The following is a 9,059-nucleotide window of genomic DNA, read 5'->3' on the forward strand; positions in this document are numbered from 1 at the left end:
GAGTTTACTCGCACTGATACCAAAAGAACACGAACCAAAAGAATGCAGTAATGATGCCCTGTGCTACACACCCAAGATGTCAAGGACATGGCCAGCTCTTGAAAGCAGTGGCATAGTCGAAGAATACAAATCTGTTAACTTTTTTCGCCAAAAATACACGTTTTGTAAAAAAATTAGTAATATGAATATTATACATTAGATTAACGTAGGGAAAATACATTTTTCAACCTTTATTCCGATGTTCGGCGGGCCGGATGAAACCACGTCGCGGGCCGGATATGGCCCGCGGGTCATAGTTTGGGCATCATTGGTTTATTGTAATGGTGACTTATGGGTCCTATTCTTTCTTTTGGTTTTTCCCCTCTATTTTTGTTCATTAAACCGTTGATTGAATTACTTATTTTCATGTTTCTATTCCAGGAAATCTAGATTTAGACGTACCATTCAAAGAAACATATTCTTTTACTTTCAGCATCGTTGCAAATGTTGAAGTGCTTATTAAAGTAGAAGGTTTTATTGTTATGTTACTTTCAAACAATTCTCACTACAAAGTATAAAGGGGACTAATTCAAGTTATACCACCTTATCAGTCAAGTACAATATCTTTCCCTTGTTCGAGATACCAAACATAATAATTAATCACCAATAGTTAATCATTGGTTTTTTTTTTTAAATCGATTCTTCTTTTTTTTCGGGTAAAAAAAATATTTGGGCCAAATTTCAGCTTGATCCGAGATTGGGTGTATGTGAAATAACGTGTACAAACTTTTGACCAGACAGTGATTTGACAGTGAAAACATTCTAGGCCTTGCTAATTACATAACTTGCTGAACAACATGAACGACTGGCTTGAATCTAATCAACACTACTTGAATGAACTAATCGAATAGCCACATCCATTCTCGGATCTAATCAACACTACTTGAATGAACTAATCCAATAGCCACATCCATTCTCGGATCTAATCAACACTACTTGAATGAACTAATCGAATAGCCACATCCATTCTCGGATCTAATCAACACTACTTGAATGAACTAATCCAATAGCCACATCCATTCTCGGATCAAGCTGCAACTTCGCACAATTATTCATTGACCTAGACAAGACATGAATTAATATTAATAAAAAAGTAACCAATGAGACAATTAATTACTGGTTATTCATTATTTTGTTTAATAGTAACAACAGGGGCGTAACTAGGGATTTGGGGGCCCGGGGGGATTGACCTCTTTGGGGGCCCCTTGCATTTTGACATTCGACATATGACATGGAATAATGTACGCAAAAATATATAAGCCCCAAATCAAATTGGTTCAGTATATCAGTAAACTTAACAAAAAGTAATCAAGACTCTTTTAATGAATAAAAGCTTTGTTTATTAGTTAAATAATGCACAAGTGACAAATCTCAATTGATATCGCTTCACGTCGTGCATTCTGTGCAGCAAAGACATCTATAACATCAACTACATCGATACTTTCTAGTATTTGTGACTTCACTGACATTAAAGCCATGATAACCCTTATTTGTGTCATTGTGCTCCTGAGATAGCTTTTGATGAACTTTAGCTTTGAGAATGATCTCTCACATGACGTAATGGAAGTGGCCTGAGTTAGCAGTATTCGGAGAAGGTTGCAAAGTTTGAGCACACGTAATTCCCATATGAAGCCTGTTTCCTCAATATGTCTATTGGTGATTGTATTACTGGTTTGTTGATGAAAAGTGCTCGTGCATCAATGACATCATTGAAAAAGCGATTTTCCATTTATTTCATCATACAAACAGGAAAAGTAGCACAGTTTGTCATAAGCGGGTCTTCACCTAACAGGTGTCTTGGTTCAAGAAGAAACCCAAAGGTATCCATTTTCTTTCCAGCCTTTGAAATCTGCCCTTCATCTCCATATGAAATCTGCCAGCACTTCTGTCGCAACACGTTTGAATTGCAGTTCTATTGACAGTCCTACATTAGAACTCAACTTCCCATCAAGTCTTTTCTTTCTTCTGGTTGTTTTGATTATTATTATTATAGCTTTTATATAGCGTTACTTTCATGCTTATAGCATGCTCAGAGCGCTTTGGTCCAATCTAGGAGTTGGTTTTCCGTTCTGCCTTTAGGCGCTCAGTAAACGCAACTCTGGCCGAGTCGGGTGTCGAACCTCGAGTCCCCTTCTAGGTAGCCAAGACAAGCCAAGTTCAAGCGCACTTAGCCTCTCGACCACGCTTCCCACAGGGATTACAGGGAATCCATAGTATTCACTTTTTTTGCTTTTGCTTTTTTGATGGATTGGGTTTTTGTCAGTTTCTCATCATTTTGCAGAAAGCATGAAAGGGTACTAATTTCTTTAGCAGCTTTCCATATATGCAGTCCAGACTTTTGTAGTTTCTTCCGAACTATATTAATTGGGAGCAAGAGCTTTGACCAGAATTCAAGATAGGCAAAAAATTCTTAATTTTCCACTGCATGAAGAAGATTCTGTCCTAATATTATATGGTACTACGTCATTGTTGGTTGTTTATGTTTTGTGCGCAAGCAAAAGGATTCAGAGCATACAAAAGTGGGAAAGATCCATATCTCGTTATGCTCGAGTATAGAAATACTCCGATAAGTGGACTGCCGTATTCACTATCACAACTGGTGACGAGTAGAAGACTCAGGGAATCATTCGAACTGATCCCAAACTATTGAAACCATCGGTAGCTGAAAATGCAGAGACATTACTCAACGAACGACAGATGAAAAGCAAAGTGAAATACAATGCAAAAGCAAGACTACCTAAAGATTATTCTGTCGGAGAGTTCGTCTAGGTCAAACATGGCAGAAAGCAGTTGTCATAAAAAACATTCAGCACCCAGATCTTACATCATAAAGACAAACGGAAAAACATACAGAAGAAATCAACGCTTTTTGAATAAGAGTTTCGATGAAGACATCTCTGGGTACTATGATACCGATGGAGACAATGAACTGCAAACTGTTGGAACAAACGAAACATACAGTTATAGACCAACGTCTAGAGAACTTGTTGTGCCAGTCAAGACAACCAGAAGTGGACGAATTGTTAAAGTTCCTAGTAGACATGGCCGGCATTAGGCCACTGCAGCCTATGCGGTCGCAGTGGGCCCCGCGCTTTCATAGGACACGCGCTAATTCTAAGTGTACATTATTAAATTAAACCATTATAACGTATATAAAATAACAGGGTTTTCGTGACCTCCTGATTTTCCAGGGCCTCCAGGAAATCTCATGAAAAGGCAAAATATACGATAAAGTCCTGAACTTTTTTTGAATTTAGTCAAATCTCCTGAAGAATAGACGAAATTGACATTTTGGGGTGCCAATAAATAAAAAGTGGCATTGCGAGCTTTCATTTGATAAAAATGTATTGCAAAGACGAAAGTAGGCCTATTTTCTAATTAAAAAAAAATAATATTGACATTATGCTAATCCCTACCCAGACTAGGCCCCGCGCGATCCGTTTTGCATAGGGCCCCGCAAATGGTAGATATCACTCTTAAGAACTTCAAAAGGAAGGGTGTGATAATAACTTCAAAAGGACGGATGTGCTAATATTATATGATATTACGTTATTGTTTGTTGTTTATGTTTTGTTCTTAAAGCAAAAGGATTAGATGGAAATAAAAATAGAGTTTCCATTGGATTGAGGAAAGATGAATAGAGGGGTAATAACTCGAGTGTGAAGTTTAATTCTGAAATTATAGACGCCAAACCCGAATAATGGACTATTCTTGCATTATTAAGAATAACTTTTGGATCTGTTATACTCGATTCTGTAAATTTTGCTTCAAGGTTAATTAGTGTAGCCATAAAATACTCGCCATTTAGATCTATTATTAGTAAAGGTAACAAGATACCTGGAATTCGCTGTATATCATGCGGTTTTATTCGTGGCAACAAAGTTTAAAATGTAAAACTAACTTTAAAAAAAACTTTGATCTCTGTGGGAAAAAATATTTTTAAAATGTCAACAAAGTCAACGTACTGATAGACCTAGATCTAGGTTTAGTCTTTGTGATAAATTTTTAATCCATAAATGTTGAAAAAAAAAGACACCCGTTGACACTATTTGTCAATCAAATATATTAATTTATGTATTTACAAATAAATTTCGGACACCCATTTGGGGGCCCCCCCTAGGTGGGGGCCCGGGGGGATTTAAAATTTCTCCCCCCCCCTCCCCCCCCTTAGTTACGCCACTGAGTAACAAGGGAAACTAATATTTCAGTATTCAGTTATTGCTAATCTCCCAATCCCGCGTGGGGGTGGGGGGGGGGGGTCGGAACTTAGTGACTGATTTTGTTTATTTTAGGTGACATTTTAATATTAAACCATCGCTTGCCCTAGCGCAGCCAAGGGGTTTTTGAGTTTACGCTCCAGATCCCCGGCTACGCCCATGATAAAAAAAAATCCTGTGTACGCCCATGGGTCTCCAACGCCTACCCACGAGTTAGCCTAGCGTGTCTTAGATATTTTAACCAACGCTCCATGAGTAAATGTTATAGCTGTAACCAGGAAGTACTTTTGTTCTCATCACTTTGCTAGTTATTACAAGAACTATTAATTAGGTTTCACCTTTACCTAGAATCTGAATAACTTCAAAACCGTAATCAAAACTATATAACCTCTAGCCCTTTGTCAAGTACACCGACAATCCCTTTGAAGTAGAGAGACGGGGAATGGGATGGGCTAAGTGATAGGCACACCCAGACTTGTGGGGGCTACTTCTTATACTCTCCAAACCAAAAGATGTTTTGAAGCGCACGGCACGTACCGGTACGGCGACATTTTGTCCACCTGTAATTGAAAATGCAGCAGTGGAGAGGATTTTCCCGTACCATATTTGAGATATTTCACGTTTTTATGAATTTCATATGTTGTTAGTTGTTTGTGAGATACATCGTAAAAAAATGACTGCTTTGTTATTGGTGGCGTTACGGCTGAAAACCGACAGTATGAAATCACCCATTTAATCCCATAGGCCAATCAATGGCGGCGCAAGTTGGCAAAGTGTATTTTGCGAGGCCCTCGGGTGGCGCAAAGTATGTAGTCAACATATATAGATTATATTCTATAAAATAATGGACACAAAACTGTCAAAATATTTATTTAAGAAAATGCCATTTTTTAAAAATAATAATATAAAGAAATTTCCTTTTATTAAGTCTGGATAATCGTATTGGAGAAAATTTTAGAACATCCAAAGGAGTTCTGCAAGGATGCATTCTCTCCAGCTCTACTTTAATATAGTTCTGGAGAAGGAATTGGAAACTCTAGAAGAATTTACTTCTAACTTGACCATAAACGAGTGGGCTATTTGCAATCTCAGGTTTGCTTGCAGATGATATAGATCTAGAATAGACCTCATTGGAGAAAATGCAGACCAGGTACAAGATCTTACTTCAAAACTGGATACTGCAGTTAGAGCAGTTGTCATGGAAATCAGTGATGAAAGAAAGAAAAACAACAACAACAAAAAAAGACTGTTTGTGGTGGAGATAGTACGAGATGCTGCATATAGTTGAATGGCCAAACATTAGAAGTAAGTACCGGCAGTTGACCCTTTTAAATACCTAGAGTCCAAAATAACAAGAGAGAAAACCCCGTAAAAGCTTGGCATATGAGCAAACAGTGGGAAATCTGGAATAGTAAAATCAGATTCCTAGTAACATTAAAACTGTATTCTTCACTAGTGGTATCTGAACTCCTAACCGGTTGTGAAAGTTAAAGCTTTAATAGATAAAACTGCCAGAGCTGAAAATCTTTTCGAACCTGCTGTAGGCCTACATGTGGACTCTAAATTCGTAAGGCTGGAAGTCACTGCTTTTGCCGCTGGCGTGACCATTTCTTCTCTTTGAATGAGTTTCTTTTAAACTTAGAGCCAACGTGCTCAAAATGTTGACACGAGTAGGCCTAATTACAGAAGTAATCTGTTTTTTTTTTAAAATCTATTTCATAATGGCTTTTATGGTGTTGTTACCAGGTGTTGTCTCATGGTACCGTATTGCTGGTAGACAACTTAAACCGTTATAGGCGTAATGTATATTAACTAATAAGACTTCAAATAACTTGAATAACTTCCTTTTGTGGACAATAATAAAATAACACTTTATCTATATTATAAACAAAATCAAGATAATATGAAATCGAATAAATGTACTAGACTTTAGAAATAATATTTTTAACAAATCTAACTCATAACACAACCTTTCAGTTCTCACGTTCTGGAGTCGTCTCCCCTACTAAGACCAAGTGACGACAATGCCACCTATGTTGCAACATTCACAACCTATCGCTAATCTCTTCCCACCATTACCATAGAAACACACACACACACCATAACATATGAGTATCGGTACCATGGGCGTGGCCAGGATTTTTTTCGGAATGTCCCACAAACCTCATGCGACGCTCTGTCACAACCTTACTAAGGGGTCGACTCCCAGTTTGGCATAAGATTTCCTTGATTGAGACCCGATCTCTATAACTGACTCCTAAAATCTGTCTTAGCCATCTTTGTTGAGTCACATTTAGTGTTTTTTTCAATTTCGGCACTGCACTTTAGTAATGGAGCCCAGCCACTGGTAGTAATGTGTAACCTCTCTTGACTACGCTCTTGGAATTAGGTGACTGTAGTTTGCTTTAGAATTTATATCGACAAGTGAAGTTTTATCATCAAAATCATCTGTTGGTGGTTTTAAACTAAAAAATCTCTGGAGTTTTTTTTTTTTTTTTTTGGCTTAGGGTCATGGATTTAAAAAGAATAACATAACTTGACATGCGATAATATCTCTTACCATACGTGTAGCCTAATGATTTGATACATTTTAAATTGACGTTTCTTTTACAACACATCGCAATAAAAGATCTAGGTCAAATTGTTGCTTAAAATGAAAAAAATATTACTTTATTTTTTTCTTTAAATTTGCCGCTTTTAAGTAATGCGAGGACCCTCAGACCGCGGGCTGTTGCCCACGTCTTATGTCGCTTCTGCTCCTAGGGTTCCGATGGACGTGTGTTGGGAGAGCTTACAGGCTCCTCCGTAGCCAAAGAGAGGGGACGCGAATGTTTGGGTCTAATGGGGCTTAGCACAATCAAATTTTGAGATACACTGGCCAACGTTTTGTTCTTTACTACCGAATCCTAATCCCAGCACTGACAGAAAGTGACCGTGGAGTGTTCTCCCTTGGCGAAGGAGGACTTATAGGACGATATTCAATCTGCTGTGACCCATCACTGACCTTAGTTTTCTTGACCATCGAGCGATGGTAACAACACAAGGATAGCAATAAAAGTAGGCTCGCTCGACGAATTTTAGTATAGAAGTCACACAATTTGTATACGAATTTATTACTTATGTTAATAATATATACTAATTATTTATATTTCAAACTATTTTTAGATTATTTCGCCCCCCCCCTCTAGTATGTTGGCCGATTAGGTGGGGTCGGGAGGGGGCGATAGCATCAATCCGCCCCCCCCCAACCATAAACTTTTGAGTGGGGGGGGCGGTCCAATTTATTTGTAGAAATCACAGCTTGCCAAAAGAATCAATTAAATATCTATATGATTAAAACTTGTTATTGATATTTTAACCGATCTTTATATTATGTCGTTCCCCTGTTGTCCGATTGGTGTGTGTGGGGGGAGGGGGGCGAAACCTCTACTGCCCTTCCCACCTAAACCCTTTGAGTGGGGGGGGGGCGGTCCTACTTTTATGGAGAAATCATAGTTTGTAAGCAAGATTAGTTGCATTGATATATAAATTTGATATGTCGCTCTCCTTCAGGTATCTTGGCCGATTCGATGGGGTAAGGGGGGGGGGCGATTGCATGTACTGCCCTCCCCGCTCTAGCCCTCTGAGTGGGGGGGGGCGGTCATATTTTTATGGAAGAATCATAGTTTGTGAACAAAAATAGTTGAATTTCTATATAATTGATATGTGAAACCATTTGTATATTATGTCGCACCACACTCTAATCTCAAATTTTATGATTAGTAAATATAAAAGGAAAAAGTTGGGAGGGGCGATACATGCCATCTCCTTTCCCTCCTCGGACAAAGCAATAATTTTTCTTTTTGTATTATAGTTTAGAAATTACAAAATTTAAAAAAAAATCAGCCACTAATATAATTTATATATGCTATAAATTAAATTCTCGTATCGAGTGGCCCCACCCTTATTCTTTAATGCCAAATGCAATCATTAGCAGAAATTATAAAAAGGAGCGAGGATAAATCGTTTTCATTCTACCGCCCCTCCCATTTCCAGACAGAGTTTATGTAATTTCACATGAATTTATCATAATTATTTTAAGAAAGACTTTGCTTTGGAAAAGTTAGAATTCAAACAAAAATTTTCAGTATAAGAGTCACGATTGAGATGATTTGATTTGATTTGATTTTTGATTTGAGGCACATCGGCACAATTTAGATGAGTAGCCTTTTTTCCAACCTCTACTCAATCTAATATTTTTCTATTTAAATTTGGGACTATAACTCACAATTTATGCTTGAATTTTATTGAATATTATTTATCGAATTTTTTTTTTCGGCGGCGATCCTCAAAGCCTTAATCTAAATATGTGGGGTATCTGATCTTTTCAAGGAAAAAATCGGTTTTATTTGCAATGTATATTAAGGGCGTATACATTCAAATTAGAATATTTTTCAAGTACAATATTATTCAAAAGGTCCTTTTTTAATAGGATGAATAATGAGCTTTAGGTAAGGAGAATGCGTTTCTTCAGTGAAGAATGCAAGAAAACGCTTTTAGCGTCGGGGCTTCGCCCCGAAAATCACTGATGAATAGTGAGCTGTAGTTGTCAGGAGCAGGAGTTTCTGCAGTGAAAAATGCAAGAAAACGCTTTTGGCGTCGGGGCGAACCGAACTCCACTGATTAATAATGAGCTGTAGATGTCAGGAGAATGCGTTTCTTCAGTGAAGAATGCATGAAAACGCTTTCTGCGTCGGGGCTACGCCCCGAGACTCACTGATGAATAGTGAGCTGTAGATGTCAGGAGCAGGCGTTTCTGCAGTG

Source organism: Biomphalaria glabrata, chromosome 15 (genome assembly GCF_947242115.1).
Source record: "Biomphalaria glabrata chromosome 15, xgBioGlab47.1, whole genome shotgun sequence".
Taxonomy (NCBI): Eukaryota; Metazoa; Mollusca; class Gastropoda; family Planorbidae; genus Biomphalaria; species Biomphalaria glabrata.